The sequence below is a fragment of the Symphalangus syndactylus genome, chromosome 17 (genome assembly GCF_028878055.3).
Source record: "Symphalangus syndactylus isolate Jambi chromosome 17, NHGRI_mSymSyn1-v2.1_pri, whole genome shotgun sequence".
Classification (NCBI taxonomy): Eukaryota; Metazoa; Chordata; class Mammalia; order Primates; family Hylobatidae; genus Symphalangus; species Symphalangus syndactylus.
The window spans coordinates 54428989-54450243 of NC_072439.2; positions in this window are offsets into that span (position 1 = coordinate 54428989).

Sequence of the window (21255 nt, forward strand, 5' to 3'; positions counted from 1 at the left end):
TGGGAAACTAATAAAACATCCATAAATCCACCTGGCTTTACTTCTTCCAAAAGAGGCTGTGAGAACAGCTGCCAGTATGCACGATCCTCAGAGCATGCAGCAGCCCTCTCCTGCAGAAACCATGCAGTTGGATTGCATCACTGTCCTTCTGTTGGGTAGATTTGAGTATCTCCACACAACTATAATGGCATATATAACCAGAGGGTTTGTAATAGAGTTCTGAATGGTGACTCTGGGGAACGTCTAGATCCAAGAGGGTTCTTTGAATCATCAGCTTAAATACATGATCTTCAAAATTGTTTTGATCTAGTACAGGTAGTATTGTTATAACATTTTAATTTTAAAAAACATTTTATTGATCAAGGTTCAGAACGAATACTAGTGATCTGTTGCTGAAAAGCCAGATGTGACAGTAGTGGCGTATGGATCTGTTTCAGCCAAAAGGACCTTAGGCACATTTACAAAGTAAAATAAATTTACTTTTGATGCCTTCTCACTTTCTGTTCTGTGTCGTTCATTACCTCTGGACTACCTTACAGCCCATCATGGGGCCTGCCATTGCTTAAAGTTGACATTACTCTAAAATCATTCCATTTCTCATTCACTTTCTTCCTTTCCTTAAGATTAAAATTACTACCTCAAAGTGTTTATCTTTAGCAGGTGGAAAACCATCAGATTAAAGTAATTCATGCTAGCAGGTGAAGGTCTTAACCAGTGTAGTGGAAGGCTAGGTGAACTAAGTAAAACTGTAATCAGTGGGCTGAGCAGAGACTTATTTTTAAAGGAGAGGACTTTTAAAGGGATGTGTTCATGACAGGCCTTTAGCTCCACTATGCGATCATTAAGTATGCACTGAATGTCTACTAGTGTTCATGATGGGAAACTGAAGGTTAAGTTCAAAGATCTTGGGGTTAAACAATGCTGACTGAGTTCAGGCTCTATTATTTAGGGCTGTGACCATAGCCGTGATCAAGTTTCTATTTCCTCATCTGAGAAATAAGGATAATGACCATGCTAAACTCTTAGGTTTACTGTGAAGTTGAAGTGAAGGTACATGTATCACACGCCTAACACAGTGCCTGGTGTAGAGTAAGGGCTCGGCAAACTTGACCAATTAGTTATTCTCTGTCTCAGGCTCAGGATAAGACATTGTGTAAAGGCACAGAAAAACAAGAAGACTCAACCCTGAAGCCCACGGAACTTTCTCACACCCTTCAGACGTTTCCTGCCTGTGAACAGGCATCAGAAAAGCAACAGCTCTCACTTTTACAAAGTAGTTAATTCATACAAACCTGGAATTTTCAAACAAATTTTGATCAACAACAACAAAGCCCATTACTTAACTCCTTGTGTATACATAATTTTTTAATGTACTGCTTTAGAATTCTCATGTTCAGGCTGGGAATAGTAGCTTAAACCTGTAATCCCAACACTCTGGGAGGCCGAGGTGGGAAGATAGCTTGTGGCTGGGAGTTTGAGACCAGATTGCTGAACATAGTGAGACTCTGTCTCTAATATATATATTAGATGTATATGTATATATATATATATGTGTGTATATATATATATCCTGGTATGGTGGCATGTGCCTGTTGTCTCAGCTACTAGGGAGGCTAAGGTGGGAGGATCCCTTGAGCCAAGGAGGTTGAGGCTGCAATAATCCATGACTGCACCACTGCACTCCAGCTTGGGTGACAGAGTGAGACCCTGTTTCCAGAAAACAAACAAACCAAACAACAATTCTCATGGTTTAATGAGGAAGAAATGCAAAGGAGAAAATCGATAATTAAATCATAGAATTATTTTCCCTTTATTGTACACAATGAATAACTAACTGAAAAAAAGATTGTCTTTAAAAACATGTCATGGTAGAGTGAAAAAAAGGGATATATGTTATAGAATATATGTCTACAGCTTCCTCTGGAATTCCAACTTTGCTCAGGATACTTTTGTTACTGTTATAAAATAGAAAGCTACCAGCCTGGCCAACACAGTGAAACCCCGTCTCTACTGAAAATACAAAAAAATTAGCCAGGCGTGGTGGCGGGTGCCTGTAATCCCAGCTACTCAGGAGGCTGAGGCAGGAGAATTGCTTCAACCTGGGAGGCAGAGGTTGCAGTGAGCCAAGATCATGCCATTGCACTCCAGCCTGGGTGACAGAGCTAGACTCAGTCTCAAAAAATAATAAAAAATAAAATAATAAAATAAATAAAAAATAAAATAAAATAAAATAGAAAGGCAGTCCTGAGTGAAGCTGACAACATCAAGACTGATTTGGTGAAGGTTAGATGACAATAATTATTAATAGCTCCATTTTGTGGACTAGAAAAACTAAACCAAACCAAAACCAAAAAAAAAAACCCTCAATTTTAATTTTAGAACTCAGAAAAGATGAACCATAGCATGAACTGTTAGACAAGGCAAAATAATTCAAAAGGGGCCTTCTTGGTATTTCAGAAAAGAGGAATTGAGATTTTTTTCAAAAGCTAAATTTAAGAAAAAGGCTGATTATAATAAAAGCTGCTTTTCTTCTTAAGAGATACCATTCAGAATTGATTACCTTCTTTCACACGATACAACATTAGATATGATTGACAAGCATGCCAAAGGCTTCATTCTTCTGGCTGATTATCAACTTTTCTTCCTGGGAGCCAATTTCAATGAGCTGTTATATTTTGAAGTGCTGTCACAGATTTATTGGAAGGAACTAGAAATGTTAGTTCCTTATGTCTGCAATTCCAGTAGGAATTCCATGTCTGAGTATTTTAAGTTTAATAATTTTAAAGAAATTTTTAGAACTGTATGGAGAAATGGAGCAGAATTACAATTAAATATTTATAGGGAAGCTATAGAACATCAGAACAGTGCTTCCTATAGTCAATCATATCTAACTGCCTGTTATTGTGAATTGATATATGTTGTTGCGAACAGTGAACTGAATACTAGACTAGCACATAAAAGTCAAATGTAATAGAGTTGTTAATACTTTTTGAGCAGAAATTGAGTAAGTACTCCTTGTAGCATGAAAGGATAAATCTAACTCTTACTGTATCTATTTTCTGCTGAAGGGAAGGTGTGACCATTTATACAGTTAAAGTTAATCAGGCTGGGTGCAGTGGCTCACGCTTCTAATTCTAGCACTTTGGGAGGCTGAGGTGTGTGGATTGCTTGAGCCCAGGGGTTCAAGACCAGTCTGGGTAACATGGTGAAATCCCGTCTCTACAAAAAATACAAAAAAATTGGCTGAGTGTGGTGGTGTGCACCTGTAGCCCCAGCTACTCCAGAGGCTGGGTTGAGAGGATCACTTGAGCCTGGGAGGGCAAGGCTGAAGTGAGCTGTGACCGCTCCACTGTGCTCCAGACTGAGCAACAGAGCAAGGCCCTGTCTTAAAAAATAAAGTTAATTAATCCTTCATGGGACAAATGAGTCTATAAAAATATCACAAACTAAGGATGTCTAACCTGCATAGAATGTCACTATCTTTCTAGGAGTAACACTTGAAAATTACTTAGGATGGTGTCTGGCACATGGTAGATGCTCAATAAATGTTAACTATATCATGATTTAGAAACGGTATTGGGGCCGGGCATGTTGGCTTACGCCTGTAATCTCAGCACTTTGGGAGGCTGAGGCCCTTGAGTTCAAGAGTTTCAAGAGTTTGACACAAGCCTGACCAACATGGTGAAACGCTGCCTCTACCAAAAATACAAAAATTTAGCTAGGTGTGGTGGTGGGTGCCTGTAGTCCCAGCTACTCGGGTCACTGAGGCATGGAATCACTTGAACCCAGAGGTGGAGATTGCAGTGAGCCAAGATCATGCCACTGCACTCCAGCCTGAGCAACAGCGCAAGACTCCATCTTAAAAAAAGAAAGGAAGAAATAGTATTTGGTTGTGAGTTAGAAAGATCTAAAAATAAGTGGATTAAAAATACATTAACTTTTTGCTCATGTACCATGGAGTCCAGAAGTAGGCTGTTCAAGGTTGGTAGTATATTGACTACTTTGGCTATATTATATTGTCAAACTCTCAGAACACTTCTGTTAAAGTTTACATCCTCAGAACCACCTCATGCTCACAAGACGGCTGCCTGGAGTCTGTTTTTCATATACAGGCGCAAAGAAGAAAGAGAGAAGAAAGGTGGTTCTGCAAAGGGATGAATGCCAGCTGGATACACACACACACACACACACACACACACACACACACACACACAAAGAAAGGTTTCTAGAGCCCCACTCAACAGCTTTTGCCCAAATATCATTAACCTAAACTCAGTCACATGCCTTCCTTTTTAGGTAAGATGGAAATACTGTATTTTAGCTGAATGCATTGCTAAACATAATGAAATCAAATTTCTGTTGTTAAGAAATAAGGGAAAATTACACACTGGTGTTATGTGGGAAATTTACAGAAAAGAAAGACATAAGGGAAAATTGGATTTGGGGAGGGAATTAGAAATCTTTCCCATTGTTATTAATGAGATTATGTTTATTTGGAAGTTTACAAATAAACTAATCCTTTTTCAGGAGTTTGCTTCTCTGCGCGACTAAAATATTTTCCTTTCAGCAATGTGCTGGAGAAGCCAGCTTATACCTACCTGCAGGAACCAATTGAGAAATTCTCAAGAATTTTGTAAGTCAGTAATGAAACACAGCCATTATTTTAAAAATAAATACTATAAATATGGAATTAAATTATGTTAGAAACAAAGGATAGTAAATACTTAGAACAGCTCACTTCCTAATTTTTTACTACAATTTACTGTTATCTGTGCTGTTGACATGATGTACATCTATTGTATCTGTATGGTGAAAATATTATGTGATAGAAACCTATATAACGGTATCTATTCTCTCTTCCCAACTCTGAATTCAGTGACATCACTTTGGTAGCTTAAAACTGTCCATATAGGGAATATTTATATCACAGAAGTTGACAAACACTAAAATGAGGGCCCTTTTCCCTGAAGAATAGGTTGTAAAAATCTACCAGCATGCTTCCGCCTTCTAATATTTACAAATACATTTTAATAGTTTACTGTATTAATGGTGGCTAGTATAGAGATCAGAGTAGAGATAAATTTAACATTTCACTAGCATAACCACATACAGAAGGTTAACCAGTGAGTACATTAAGAGGCAAGGAACTGTTTTTCTTCTATTCATGTCTTGCAGCAGCTCTCATGGGACCACCAGCACCACCAGCCAGATAGTTCAGCTCCGAGCTAGAGAAATGAATTTTTTGTGACTAACTCCTTGGGGAAATAGGAAAGGAGAAGAACTGCTACATATTTTGCCCTAAGGACTAATAAATTTGTTTATGTCTCTTTGAGCTTAGAGCACTCATCAGAAAAGAAAAAGATACTTAAAAAAAAAAAAACCCACAATTCTCCCTCATCGCCTCTTTCATTGCCACTCTTTGAAGCGTAAATAAATAAGGCATTTGGGGCAAATAAATATAATATTAAGCAGAAAATAAATGAGACAATATAGTGAGAATCATTTAAAAGAGTGATTTATAGCTCCTCTTCTGTATCTAGTATTTAAATTGAGCATATTAAATTAAAATTAATTTTATTTTTTCACCTGGAGTCCTTTCTTTTTGTTATCTACAATTTTGTGTAAACCCTCTGCCCCACTCTCTGGAGTTTAAGATGGTGCCAGAGAGATTTATAGGAGAAAGTAGTTTAACAATATACTGCTTTGGTGAGGCTATGAGGAAGAAAGAGCTCTTCACTGCTGAGGGAAGCGTGAATTAGTATGACCTCTATGAAGAAAAATTTGGCAACATTTATCAAAACTGTAAATGCGTATAACCTTTGACCCAGTAATTCTACTTTTGGAAATATACTCTCCAGAAGTACTTGTATATATATGAAATGATATAGGCTCAATATTATTCTTTGTAATATTTTTGCATAATAGCTAATGGTTAGAATAAATGTAAAATCCATCAATAGGAGTGGCTAAATAACCTAAGATTTATTTTTGCAGTGGAGTGTTACATGGCTGTAAAAAATAATAATAATCCTAGAAACTATATAGTGAAAAAAAAACCCAAGAGTTAGAACAGTATGTATATAATATACCTTTTGTGAAAAATAAGAGAAAATAAAAATCTATATTTATATCCTCTTGAACATGCATTACTCTGAAAAGATCCGTAGAATCTAAGAATAGAGATTTCTATGTAGAAAAGGAGGTTCTGGCTAGATGAGGGACAAGGTTGGAAGGAAGGGAACATTTTTTACTTTTACTTTTATAGCTATTCACTTTTTGAGCCATGTCAATGTATTATGTACTTAAAAATACCTTAAAGCTTAAATACAGAGCTTGCAATACTTCAAGAGAAACTTCCCCTCCATCAACAGAGACGCTGTTTAGTGTGATTTAATAAGGAGTTCTAGCTATGAGATGGCTCACTCACTCAAAGATATACGAGAGGAGAGTTTAGTCATGTGCAGATTTAAGGGAATCAACATAAGAGAGTGAGACACTGAGGGATTAGCAAGAGCAGAATGCCAGAGGCACCACTAGTCTGGAAGGGAAAAGGAATGGAGCGGTCATGGAGATGCTGCAGAGAAAACAGCTCTGAACAGAATGCAGCCACTGCCAGGAACAGTGAGGCAGTAAGGAGCAGAAAGAATCAATATCCCAACCTTTCTGTCCTCTCACCCCTGATCTCCAGCTAGTGACACACAGAAGCCAGAGGATAAGGAAGCCTGGAGTGTCCTCTGGAGAGTGGTCATCTTCCTGGGGGACAAAGGAAGACAGAGAATACAGAGAATGGATCTGGGCAACAAATGAAAAATAACGAGTGCAGGATATTAGGATGGCAATTTGCATCCTGGATGTGTGCGTATGTCCACAAATATAGGTATGTGCTATACCAATTGGTTATATTGGGACCAATGTTTACTTCGTCACAGTAGGCTAGGACAATTCACTCACATTCTGCCACTGCCAGCACCAAACTCAAATGTTTACACATTTGATTGCTTTAAAGCAACTGCCCAAGTAAGCATATTTTTTAGCCATTTAAACAGCCTACTTCGTATACCCCATGAAACTACACCAAATATCTACCAGTCAAAGATGAAATAAACCCTGGAGTTACAAAAGATGCCAAATCCCTGCTCCTCCTTGCAACTCTCTGACCCAGAGATTCTCCTCCTTGCTGCTGAATGACATCACCCTGACATATAAGCCTCCTCTCTCATTCCCCTCTAGCTGAGGGTTCCCTTGTCCCCTTCACCTCCACCTCTCTGGGTAGTGGCCCCATCCAGTTGTTTCTGGCAAGTCTGCAGCCACCAAAAACTTCCCATCTCTTACAACCTGTCCAAGTATTAATACAACTCAATAAAGGCCCTTATATACTACTGCCACCTCGTGGTCATGTTTTTTTCTTGATCAGTCGTCAAATCCTCTATCTTATAACTGCTCAATTCAATTGATCTAAGTGAGTAGCTGGTATTCAGATAGCTTTTCATAAATTATTCCATTTAGTTCTTAAGATAAGCCTGTAGATTAAGTTCTATTATTCCTACTCAAAAGCTAATTGGCTTATCCAAGGTCTGAAGGCCTAATACAAACCCTTTCTCCATACCATATATAAGACTCTTATTCAATCCCCTGAACTCTCTCATTTTCCCTATCCCTCCATTGTTGTCTAGTGCACAATATTTATTATATTTTACAATATAATATTGGAAAGGGGGGCATTAGAGTGCTATTCTCAGAAGTTCATCCGATGGCCAGAGGTTAGCAGATTAATGAAAAAAAAAAAAAGCAACCTAAAGACTTTTTGGATCTTCTGTTTTTAGTAAAGTTATATAACTAACTTTTTGAAAAATCTGCCACTCTAAAACTTTTTATGTATGTTGGGTAAAATATGATAACCTTATTTTTAAATGCAAAGCTTGATTCATAAGGTGTAGAAGGACATCCCCACGGAATGAGAAACAAAGTAGGCTATCATAACACCTGACATCATCTCTGATGAGTATATCTTCAAATCTCTATGTCCCAATGCCTTGGCTTTTTGCAGCCCCACATAGGACAAGAAATGAGGTCTTAGTACACTCAAAAACGGAGATTTTGAACAGGGGATCCATATACACCTGAGAGCCATAAAAGGCCACATTCTCAAAGAATAATAGACTTGTAAAATCTGCTCCCCAGCAAAGAGAAACAATAAGGAAATCAATCACTCTTGCTGTATCCTCTGGGTTAAAAGTAATCTTGGGGGTTGGGATTCATCTTTCACTTATCTGTAATGTCTAATAAACCCTAAACCAGACAACTAACTTTATGTGGTTCTAGACTGATAGTAACTCAGAACACCTGGTAGAAACAAAAGCAAATACTCTCTAAAGAGATGCCCAGTCATCAGAGACCTCATTGAATTCCCACTGATGAAGCTAGTCATTTAAGTAAATTCACAATCCAAATTACAAAGCATAGAAAGCATAAGGCCACAATGAGAAAGAGCCAGTAAAACCAAGAAAAATCCAAATTTGACCCTCAAGGGGTTTGGCTATTCAAATTATTGAATGTAGAATGACAAGCACACAAACATATACCCACAGTTATTGAATAAAAACTAATATAATGTGGTTTTAAGATTCTCAGAATGTTTTCTGAGCATGGCATTGCATTTCTTGATTTGTTACAGAATGGATAAGGAGATTTTATGATTTAGTCTTCTGGTGAATAATTGGAATTTGCTTTTTTAAATACATAAGGGAGGGGTGAAAATGGAAAATGTTTATAAAACAAATGAAAGTCTTCTTTGAAACTAAAATTATAATAGTAACCCTTAGAAAAGAATTTACTAATTTGAGAAATAGTATCCTTAAACCTGGTCTCATGGCTTAACTAGCATTATTTTCTCTGTCTGTAAAATCAAAATTTTAGACCAGTCTATGGGTGAGAGATAAAATGCTTTTTCTCCTCTCTTATGTTTTATTTTGCAGGCTTGAAAAAGAAGGTTCTGCTATTTTTGAGAACTCTTCTATTTTTCACAGTGGTAAGCTGATTAGTTTCTAAGTAAAAACATAAACCTAGATCTATCATGTTAATATGGAATCATTTCCCAGGTACATTGTTAAGTGAAAAAAACTGAAGACACAGAGCAGTGTCTAAATGTCTTATTTGTGTAAAAAACATACATATTATGCTTATTTATATTTGAATAGAGTATTCTTGCAGGAATATGCAAAAAAATGATATTTGTTTGAGGGAAGTTGCTAGTGAATTTAGAGATCTGGAAAGGAGTAAAACTGACCATTTTAAACCTCACTTGTTATTTCAATTTTAGAAACTTAGTTAATAGAAAATAGACAAATTCTCTCACTAACCAGCAGATACCTTCTTTAGTTAATGATTATGCATTATTTGCCATTCATTTAGGCAATGCAATATCTAACATGTATACTGTATTAAACAGCTTGACTATGTTTGCTTAGATCTAACTCCTGGCCCACAATTTTTTAGCTTTATGAAGTTGGTCAAGTTACTTGGCCTGTCACTGCCTCAGTTTTGTCTTCTATTTAATGGCCAAAATAACAAAATTGTTTTAAAAATTAAATAAGCTAATCCATATAAAGTGCTTTACACAGTACCTGACACATGGAAAAAACATAATGAATGTTAGCTCTAATTGTTATTTCAACCTTGCTGATAATTTTCCAGTTCCTAGATTTCAAACACATGCATGTACTTGAAATCTCAAAAATGGTCACTAATTAAAGTGGACAGAAAGTTTTAATACATTGTAGGACACTGTTATTTGACAATTATTACAGATTCACTTTCAAAATTTCCTTTGTCAGGCATATTTTGAAGATGACAGAACCAGACTGAAATATCAGAATAAGATCAATATTGTTGCCTTACATAAATGTTTGGTCCTCAGGCTATATACCATCTGATGAGCACCTGCACATAAACATTACATTTCACAGTTTGCCAAATATTTCATGAGTATTAGGAAGTGCACCCTGTAAACAAGAAAATCAAATATGCACTTGGTTTATGAAATCATATCGTTATTCCATTTGAAATAACAAGTGAATGAAATCCTTCAGTAACACCAGTTGAGAGAAAGCTTGGCTTCCAGATAATTCTAATTTATTATTTTACAAGGACAAATATGATTAATTATCAAACAGACAAAAATACCAGACTTCACAGAAGACCATAATTTCTTCCCAAGAGACTGATTTACATTTGAAGCCAAATTGTTACAGAATGTTCAGTTTATAAAGTATTTCTTCTGAGCCCAAGGAGTTGGGTGATTTTTAGCCACATGACAACCCTCTTCTCAGTGGAGCACATACTTTGACTTTCCTTGACTATTCAACAGAGCTAGCAATCTATGGATCAAATTTTATTCTAGGGTTTTTATTGTTGTTTTACCATTTAGCGTTAGTTAAAAATTATTTCTTTTGCACATGCTAATGACATTTACCTTGCTTCAGGTGAGGCATGCTGATAAGCTCAGATGTATTTCCTATTATTACTTGAATACCTAGATAAATGTTTTAATAAACTAGATGTTTCTTAAATATCTCTCTACTAGTTTATTATTGCTACCTCACGAATTTCCACAAACAAACAACGCAAATTTATTATCTCACAGTTTTCTTGTACAGGAATCAAGGTATGGGATAACTGGGTCTTTCACCCAGGGTTTCACCAGATTAAAATCAAGGTTCGTGTTAGGCCTGCAATCTCATCTGAGATCCAGGGAAATTATCTTCCAAGCTCGCTGGTTATTGGCAGAATTCATTTACTTATGGTTGTAGGACTGAGGCCCTCAGCTCCTAAAGGCCTACCATTACCAGCCGTGAGGCTTTCTCCACAAGATGGTGGTTTGATTCTTCCAGGCCATCAGGGGAGCATCTGCTACTGCCTGGAATCTCTATCTCTGGTCTGTTACAACTGAGTTTTATTTAACTTAATCTAAACAAAGGACTGGCTACCCTGTGTATTCATAGATGCCACACATTCTCAAAGGGTGGACAGGGATTGTACGGGGTTGTACAAGGAGAGTGGGAATTTCAGGGGTGATCTTCAAATCATGCCTGCCACACTGACTGTTTACTGGTTATTAAGAGGGTGAGAGGCAAAAAGGAATATATTTGACTTGAACTGTGATTGCACTGAAGCAAAATCTCAGTCTAAATTATGGTATACCCAGTTGTTGTCACCCCCAAGTTTTCCTACAAAAAATTTGGTCTTTCAATGGTGGTAAAACACGGTTTTAAAATTGGATTTGCAAACTCAGAATTGAGGGGTGCCATGAATATACACAGGAGAGAAAATAAGGCTTATGGATTCTAGTATTATGCTTTTTTTTTTTTTTAGGAGGAAAACATAGCTTGTTGTTGTATTAGGTCATTCTTGCATTGCTGTAAAGAAACACCTGAGACTGAGTAATTTACAAGAAAAGAGGTTTAATTGGCTCATGATTCTGCAGGGTATACAAGTAGCACAGCACCAACATCTGCTTCTAGGGAGGCATCAGGAAACTTAAAATCATGGCAGAAGGCATAGGGGTAGCAAATGTCTCACATGGAGAGAGAGGGAACAAGAGAGAGACTGGAGGCAGGAAGCGCCATACACTTAACCAGACCTCACGAAAACTCACTCACTATTGCAAGGACAGCACCAAGCCATGAGGGATCCACCCCCATGACCCAAACACCTCCCACTAGGCCCCACCTCCAACACCAGGGATCACCTTTCAACGTGAGATTTGGACAGGGACAAATATCCAAATTATATCAGTTGTCTGCATAAATTCTTTCATCAGGATGCAGATTAACAAATTATAACTGTGGATGAGCAATAATAAGATTCACCAGTTTTAGTGCCCATTATATGAGGTGCTGTACACACATTATTTCTTCCATTCTTTCCTATAAAAAAATTGAAGCTCAATTAATGTTAATAATGAATACATTCTAAAAAGTTAATAAATGCCAATTTCTTGCTCAATGTCCATAGCTAGTAAGTCTCAGAGCTAGGGTTTCAAATCTAGTTCCATTTGAAGTATATTCCCTAAGTGCTACACTGTTATTCAAAGTAGGAGACCCAGAAATGTCCATGCAGCTTATCCACAAATATTTATTAATGTTTAAATTAATTTTTAAATTATTTTAAAAATTAATTAAAAGTTAATTAAATTAATTTTATTAATTAAATTAATAATTAATTAATGATTATTTAAATTAATTTTAAATTAATTAAAATTTATTAAATTATTTTTTAAATTAAATTAAATTAAAATTAATTTGCCAGGCACTGTTCTAACCTCAAGAGATATAATGTGGAATAGATAGACACGAGCTCTACCTTCCAGAATAAGGGTTCAAATTTCTGTCAGTGTCTGAGATATAAAATTTTCTTGTATCAAATGACAAGTATATCTGTGTTATTAGTATTGTTAATAATACTAATTAGTAATATTAGTAATACTGTTCTATATTGAATATAATCAATTTGCTTGGATTTCTGATATAGCCACAATAAATTTAAATAGAAATTTTTTCTAACTATAATAGAACACTATGACATTTTTATTTGCTGTTACTATAATAAAGGGAGTAAGAAACCCTGTGTGTGTGCATGTGCGTACTCGTGCTTTGGTTTCATTCACTGAAAAATTAGCATTAACCATCACAGAATTGAAAACTAGTAAACATTGAATTATAATTTGGATTGTTCTTACGTAGTGTGTGTCTTTGGGTTTGAACAAGGTTATCCAGTTGCCAGAGCATGTACTCTGGACAGGAACAAAGAGGGGTACTCACTAAATATACAAATAAATAAATAGAGAAGAGTGAGATCGATAGAGAGAGCATGAGACATTGAGATGATTTAGCTTTAAAACATTTATCCAAAATTATGAAAGCAGAAAATCTAGAAATAAACCCAATCTTAATTATCTGTGCACATGCAAGTTTTATAGTCACATGCTGCATAATGAAGTTTTGGTCAATAATGGACCACATGTAGGACAGTGGTCCAAATATTATAATATTGTGTTTTTACTATACCTTTTCTATGTTTAGATATGTTAAGATACACAAATACTATTGAGTTATGATTGGCTAAATTATTCGATACAATAATATTTGGTACAGGTTTTTACCTTAGGAGCAACAGGCTATACCATAGTGTGTAGGAGGCTACACTATTTAGGTTTGTGTAAGTATACTGTATGATGTTCACACAACAACAAAATTGTCTAAAGATACATTTCTCAGAACCTGTCCAATCATTAACTAATGCATGACTGTAACTATTTTTATTTTGAGTTATATGAAATGAGAAAATCAAATGTAACATAATGTTTTCAGTGATTTGGTTCTTCTAAAAACCTTAATCCAGTTGATTTTATTTTGAATCAACTATTTAACATCTTTGTTTTACTACAGAAAGAACTTTGAAATGAACTGAAGCACACACCATTTCAACGGTACATAAATAACATGTTAAACAACCGTGAATTACAGAGAGACAACTATTGCCACCTAATGTTGGCAGTGCAAACTGCAGTGGCTTCTTTAATAAACATCTGCAACTTTTACAGTACATTGGACTAAACAAAAATGGTATCGATTTAATATGCAAATTACACTAAAATAAAATAATGGCAATGATAAATATGGAAACATGTATTAATATTAGAAATGAATAAGAACTAGAAAAGAATTAGACATGAATAAGAATTAGAAATTCTTAACATTAGAAATACACTGTTATATAAGATATTATATAATAATAGGACTTTTATGTTAATACCTGACATTAATAACAGTCTGATAAACTTTTCATCATGCTATTTCTATTATAATAAAAGCATAATATAAGAACAATTACTTTTTATGACTTCATCTATGTTTTTTAATTATACTAGAAAAATTACTAAATATGCAGGAATAATTGCTTTGCGTTTGCCAAGAAATAAAATCTAAATATTTGATAGTGTCTTTGTAATCATTTTGTGTTCAGGTGTTTAAATATTTCATAACTTTCCTTTTTCTCTTGAAAAGTATATTTTAAACGTTTAGTTAAAACATATATATGTATGTTTGTATATATATATAATGTTTATTATATGATTTAAGATGAATTACTGTAATGTCAAAGTTAGATCAGTCAGTCAGTACAATCACCTAATGGGGATATGACAGTTCCTGAAGAGTCAGCAGAGATATGTCCTACCTAATGAGATTTGTAGGTTGCTCAGATTACTGCATTGTCATATTGCCCACAATTCCACTGTGTATGAATTTCAAGTCACTGTTTCTCCAGTTAAAGTGAGTTTCTCTTTAAGTTGACTATGTTATGTCTTCCATCATGTGTTTGTGTTCGTTGTGCCTTGTTGATATCAGTGCTCTTTGGAAGGGGCACATGGGACAGAGGATTCTGATGAGTGATCAGTGGGCAAAAGCTAGTCCTGACTATGAGGTATGGTGGGATAGGGCAAGAGGGGATGTGCCTAGTGTGAGACCTCTTTCACTCTGGCACTGAATTTCTAAGGGAACTCAGTGAAAGAGGAAATTTTGAGGGCAATATTGAAGGCCTAGGGAAACCTTTTGCCTTCTAAACTATGTTAGAGGTAGAAGTCTGGGATTTAGAGTCAGAAGACCTCTATGTATTGGTTCTATAACCTCTATGTATTGGTTCTACAACCCTTACTAAATCATCAATTAATTTTTCAAGCCTTGGTTTAGTATTATTTATAAAATGGACATGAAAATACTTGTCTAAAACATGCACGATTGCTTGCTCACGTGATAGCTAAACCTTCCCCTAAATTGCTACAAGCTAGTGTATAATTAGACCATATATTGCTATAATGTGTCTCAGCTAATCATATCCCACTGGCTTTGGTGAAGCCATAGTTGGGCAATTTTATAGTGTGGACAGAAAGATACTAATTTTTTAAGGCACTCCATTCTTAGTTTCAAATCTTTTAAACCAAGAATATATCTGTAAGAGAAACCATTAGTATCCACCAAATACCCATTGTCTCCTTTCTGTTTCCTACTTGCGTTTAGTTAGGGTGGGTCCACGTGACTAGTTTTCCAGTAAATGGACTATACGAAGAAGTGACATGTGTTCTTTCAGATGAAGAAAATTAAGAACCAGTGTGGTTCTGACATTTTTCTCCTCCCCTGCCACAGGGATTTTGTGTATTCCAGATGATATATTAAGGCCAATATAATATAGCATAATGTAGTTTAATACAGTATAATATAATGTCATTATATAATATACAAAATTAAATATAGTCAATAATATATTATATAGAATATATTTTATAATACTACATATTTATATTTATAATATTAATTGTATATATTTTATGTTATATGCAGTTACACATAATGTAATATATAATCATGTTATGTAATAGCCAAATAAGAAGACTGACTGATTCACATTGAACCATGATTGTGACATAAGAAAGGAATAAATCTTTATTGTAAATCCCTAAGAATTTGGATTTTTTTTCGACAGTCTTAATTACTATGACTAGTGTAATACTTTAGAGTCAGAACAAACAATTTGGCAAATATTTCATAATCTTTTGTCTGTTTGCTGATGAATGGAAGCCATATTAGAATGTGGGAAATTATATTTTATTAGAGGAAGTTAACAGGTAGGAGAGATTTATCCTTGCTTAGAGAAAACAATATTCTAACGAGGCCAATTATCATAATGTAATTGGAGTATTTGTTCTGGAAGTCACGAACTTTCCATGTCTTAATGATATCTGGGCTTAAAAACTCATTTTTTTAATAGATACTAGTTCACAATTTTTTCATCTCTAGGTCCAAAGGAAAATATTTTGGCAGATATAAAAGTGGGCTGGTGGACTGGACATCCAGAATTATGCCAGCTAGTTGGGGTTGGGTGTGGGGGCTACTCAAGAAAAGGAATATTGTCATCAAGACTGAGTTCTCTGGCACATATAGTCAGAATCTTTTCCTTCTTTTCTGAGTTGGTTTCCTATCAAGTTAAACAGAATTTTTTTCTGCACTTATATTTTCTCTACCAGGCTCAGATTGTCTATTCAAATCTAGATACATTTTGATAATCTTTGATGATTTTTATTCTATATACTCATGCTGTTAATTATGCTGGTGCACCTGAACAAAACAATTTCTCATTTCAGATAGAGGTACTTGTTTTTCTGTGGACAATTTTGCATGTGTGGGAAAGAAATGTGTTACACTGAAGAAAAATATTCCCATTATTTATACTTGGGTTATGGATGTTGGTGCCCAGAAAAGTGTAGGTCTTATACACATTTGTTGTGTAGGTGAATGTATGAATAAATGAATGGATGGATGGATAAAAGAGTGAATGAATAAATCCTGAATGAGAACACATGAAATCAATCAGGGAAATTTTCATGAATTCATTGTAAGGCACATAGTCATGGACTACAATATGTTTAATCAGGTCTTGTTCATTGAAATTATTAGGATAAATATAACTGACAAGATAGATTTTTAAATGTGAATCTTTTATTTTTCTATTCAATTTATTTTTATGTGTTTAATTTGCTTTATGCTGTTGCAAAGGGAATATTACCTTCTATTTCATCCTCTAACTTGTTGCTACTTGTTTACAGGAAGACTTTTGTACTTTCTTAACTGATTCTATAGGCAACCAAACAGGCATATCTCAGAGATATTGTGGGTTTGGCTCTAGACCCCTGCAATAAAATGAGTCACATGAATATTTTGGCTTCCCAGTGTACATAAAAGTATGTTTATAGTATACTGTCACCTATTAAGTGTGCAATAGCGTTGTGTATAAAACACAATGTATATAGCTTGATTTAAAAATACATTATTGCTAAAAAATGCTAGCAATCATCTAAGCCTTCAGCAAGTCGTCATCATCTTCTGCTGGTGAAAGTTCTTGTTCCATGTCGGATGGCTGATGACTGATCAGGGTGGTTACTGAAAGTTGAGGTGGCTGAGGCAACTTCTTCTTTTTTTTTTTTTTTTCTTGAGACGGAGTCTCGCTCTGTTGCCCAGGCTGGAGTGCAGTGGCACGATCTCAGCTCACTGCAAGCTCCACCTCCCGGGTTCACGCCATTCTCCTGCCTCAGCCTCCCGAGTAGCTGGGACTACAGGCGCCCGCCACCACACCCCGCTAATTTTTTGTATTTTGTATAGCAGAGACGGGGTTTCACCGTGTTAGCCAGGATGGTCTTGATCTGCTGACCTCGTGATCCGCCCGCATCAGCCTCCCAAAGTGCTGGGATTACAGGCATAAGCCACCGTGGCCGGCCGGCAACTTCTTAAAATAAGACAATAAAGTTTGCCACATAGACTGACTCTTCCTTTCATGAAATATTTCTCTGTAGCATGTGAGGCTGTTTGACAGCACTTTACCTACAGCAGAACTTCTTTCAAAATTGAAGTCAGTCCTCTCAAACTCTGCTGCTGCTTTATCAACTATGTTTATGGAATACTCTAAATCCTGTATTGTCATTTCAACAGTGTTCACAACATTTTCACCAAGAGTAGATTCCTTCACAATAAAACACTTTTTTTTGCTCATCCATAAGAAACAACTCTTTATTAGTTAGTTCTATCATGAGAATGCAGCAATTCAGTCACATTTTCAGGCTCCACTTTAAATTGTAGTTCTCTTTTCTATTAATATTTTCACCATAACTGCAGTTACTTCCTCCCTTAAAGGCTCAAACCCTTCTAAGTTATCCATAGGGGTTGAAATCAATTTCTTCCAAACTGCTGTTAATGTTGATATTTTGACCTCCTTCCATGAACCACAAATGTTCTAAATGGCAGTTAGAATGGTGAATTCTTTCCAGAATGTTTTTAATTTAATTTGCCCAGATCCATCAGAGGAATCACTATGAATGGCAATGGTAGCTTCACAGATTGCATATCTTAAATAATAAGAATTGAAAGTTAAAATTACTTCTTGATCCATGGGCTGCAGAATAGATGTTGTGTTAGCAGGCATGAAAACAACATTAATCTCCTTGTGCATCTCTATCAGAGCTTTTGGAAGATTAGATGCATTGCTATTGAGCAGTAGTCTTTTGAAAGGAATCTTTTTTTCTGAGTAGCAGGTCTCAATAGCGGGTTTAAAACATTCAGTAAACCATACTGTAAGAAGATGTGCTGTCACTCAAATTTTGTTGTTCCATTTATAGTGCATAGGCAGAGTTGATTTGCATAATTATTAAGGGTCCTAGGATTTTCAGAATAGTCAGTGAGCACTGGCCTTAACTTCAACACACCAGTTGCATTTTCCTATAACAAGAGAATCAGCCAGTCTACTTAATCTACAGTGAAAATTTGCTGTGTAGTGCAGTCACCTTCATAGATGATTTTAGCTTGATCTTCTGGAAAATTTGCTACAGTTGCTCCATCAGCACTTGCTGCTTCATCTTGCTCTTTTATGCTTTGAAGATGGCTTCTTTCCCTAAAAACCTCATGAACTAACCTCTGCTAGCATCACTTTCTTCTGCAGTTTCCTTACCACTCACAGTCTTGATAGAATTCAAGAGAGTTATGGCCTTGTTCTGGATTAGATTTTGGGAACATCATGGCTGGTTTAATCTTCCATCCAGACAACTCAAATTTTCTCCATATCATCAATAATACTGTTTTACGCTCTTATTATTTATGTGCTACTGGAGTTGCATTTTTTTTTTTTTTTTTTGTGACAGAGTCTCACTACGTCGCCCAGGCTTGAGTGCAATGGTGCTATCTTGGCTCACTGCAACCTCCAACTCCTGGGATCAAGTGATTCTCTTGCCTAAGCCTCCCGAGTAGCTGGGATTACAGGTGCCTGCCACCATGCCTGGCTAATTTTTGTATTTTTAGTAGAGACAGGGTTTCACCATGTTGGACCAGGCTAATCTTGAACTCCTGGCCTCAGATTATCCACCCACCTCGGCCTCTAAAAGTCCTGGGATTACAGCGTGAGCCACCGTGCCCAGCCTGGATTTGCACTTTTAATTTCCTTCAAGAACTTTTTATTTTGTTTTCACAACTTGACTAATTGTTTGATGCAAGAGGTCTAATTTTTGGCAGATCTCAGCTTTCAACATGCCTTCCTCACTAAACATTTCTAGTTTTTTATTTAAAGAGACAGATGTGTGAATCTTTCTTTCACTTGAACACTGAGAGGCCATTGTAGGGTTATTACTTGGCCTAATTACAATATTGTTGTGTCTTAGGGAGTAGGAATGCCGAGGAGAGGAAGAGAGATGGGGGAATGGCCAAGTGGTGGAGCAGTCAGAACACACACAACATTTATCAGTTAATTTCACTCTCTTATGTGGATGCAGTTTGTAGCATCCCAAAACAATTACAATAGTAATATCAAAGATCACAGATCACCATAACAGTTATAATAATGATATAAAAATTTGAAACAATGTGTGAATTACAAAAAAATGTGACACAGAAACATAAAGTGAGCACATGCTGTTGAAAAAATTGTGCCAATAGACTTGCTTGGTGCAGGATTGCCACCGACCTTCAATTTGTAAAAAATGCATTCTCTGCAAAATGCAACAAATGAAGTGCAATAAAATGAGGTACATCTGTAATTGAATATTTAGGCTATTTGTAATATTCTAAAATCTAAATTATTTTATCTTGAATTTTCAACTATATGATTAAGTGTACTACAAAGATGAAAAAAAATCTCAAATTTTCAATTTTTCTGACTCTCATCTTTCAATTATATAATTGTGTTGGTTGTTATCAATAGGGTAAAATTTGAAAATAGCTGTGATAGTGTTTTTTTCTTTTTTCTAAGACAGCAGAATAGAGGCTTTGTTATTATGCTTCGCCCACTTGGAAATACAAAATAATATGAAAAGATTCACATTGCTTCCTTTTTAAAATTTCTATTTAAAGTTCAAGGGTACATGTGTAGGCTTGTTACATAGGTAAACTTGTGTCATGGTTTTGTTGTACAGATTATTTCATCACCCAGGTATTAAGCCTAGTGCCCACTAATTACTTTTCTGGATCCTCTTCCTCCTCCCACCATCCACCCTCTAATAGGCCCCAGTATCTGTTGTTCTCGTGTATGTGTCCATGTGTTCTCATCATTTAGCTCCCACTTACAACTGAAAACATGCAGTATTTGGTTTTCTGTTCTTGCATTAGTTTGCTAAGGATAATTGCCTCCAGCCTCATCCATGTTTCTGCAAAGGACATGATTCCGTGGTCCATATATACCACATTTACTTTATCCAATTCACCATTGATGGACAATTAGGTTGATTTTCCATTTCTTTGCTATTGTGAATAGTGCTTCAATGAACATATGTGTGCATGTGTCTTTATAACAGAATAATTTATATTCCTTTGGGTATATACCCAGTAATTAGATTGCTAGGTTGAAGGTATTTCTATTTTTAGGTCTTTTAGGAATTACCACACTGTCTTCTACAATGGTTGAACTAATTTACACGCCACCAACACTGTATAACTCTTCCTTTTTCTCTGCAACTTCACCAGCATTTGTTATTTTTTGACTTTTTAATAATTGCCATTCTGATTGGTGTAAGATGGTATCTCATTGTGGTTTTGATTTGCATATCTCTAATGATCAGTGATGCTGAGCTTTCTTTCATATGATTGTTGGCCACATGTATGCCTTCTTTTGAAAAGTGTCTGTTCATGTCATTTGCCCATTTTTAATCTGGTTGATTTTTTTTCTTGTAAATTTCTTTAAGTTCCCTATAGATGCTGGATATTAGACCTTTGTCAGATGCATAGTTTACAAAAATTTTCTCCCCTTCTGTAGGTTGTCTATTTGTCAATAGTTTCCTTTGCTGTGCAGAAGCTCTTTAATTAGATCTCATTTGTCATTTTTTTGCTTTTGTTGCAATTGCTTTTTGTGTCTTTGTCATGAAATCTTTGCCAGTTCTTATGTTCAGAATGATATTGCCTGGGTTGTCTTCCAGTGTTTTTATCCTTTTGGGTTTTATATTTAAGTCTTTAATCCACTTTGAGTTAATTTTTGTATATGGTGTAAGGAAGGGGCCCTGTTTCAATCTTCTGCATATGGCTAACCAGTTATCCCAGTACCATTTATTGAATAAAGAATCCTTCCTTCTTTGCTTTTTTTTATCAGGTTTATCAAAGATCAGATAGTTGTAGGTGTGTGGCCTTATTTCTGGGTTCTCTATTCTGTTTTATTAGTCTATGTTTCTGTTTTTGT